Source organism: Physeter macrocephalus, unplaced genomic scaffold, assembly GCF_002837175.3.
Source record: "Physeter macrocephalus isolate SW-GA unplaced genomic scaffold, ASM283717v5 random_879, whole genome shotgun sequence".
Classification (NCBI taxonomy): domain Eukaryota; kingdom Metazoa; phylum Chordata; class Mammalia; order Artiodactyla; family Physeteridae; genus Physeter; species Physeter macrocephalus.
The window spans coordinates 3,703-4,109 of NW_021146165.1; positions in this window are offsets into that span (position 1 = coordinate 3,703).

Here is a 407-nt window from a genome sequence, read left to right on the forward strand (position 1 = left end):
CTTTCTTAAAGGAGGTCAATATGCTCACCGAATTCAAGACCTCTGGTGAGTTGTGTCAAGTGTGTAGGAATCATATTAACTTGTTGGCTGTTAGCCCCCCTGGAAACATTTCTAAAGTGGCGTTTGAGCTCGTTATTCAGGTTTATTGGAAACCGCATTAAAGAGTTTAACAGAATAAGAGTAGGCTGGTCATTCCTAAAGCAGAGTTTATCCAAGGGTGACCTTGTAGCCACCTGCATCAGGCTCATCCTCGTTGAGTCATTGAGTGCCCTCAACCCCCCTAAACTCTAAATTCCTTATAGACAAGAATTATGTTTTATAGCTCTTGTTCCCCTTCCCTATACCTAAACATGCCTGGAATAGAAGGTGCCTCTACGAACAGGTGTTGCTTTATTTTAAACTACATT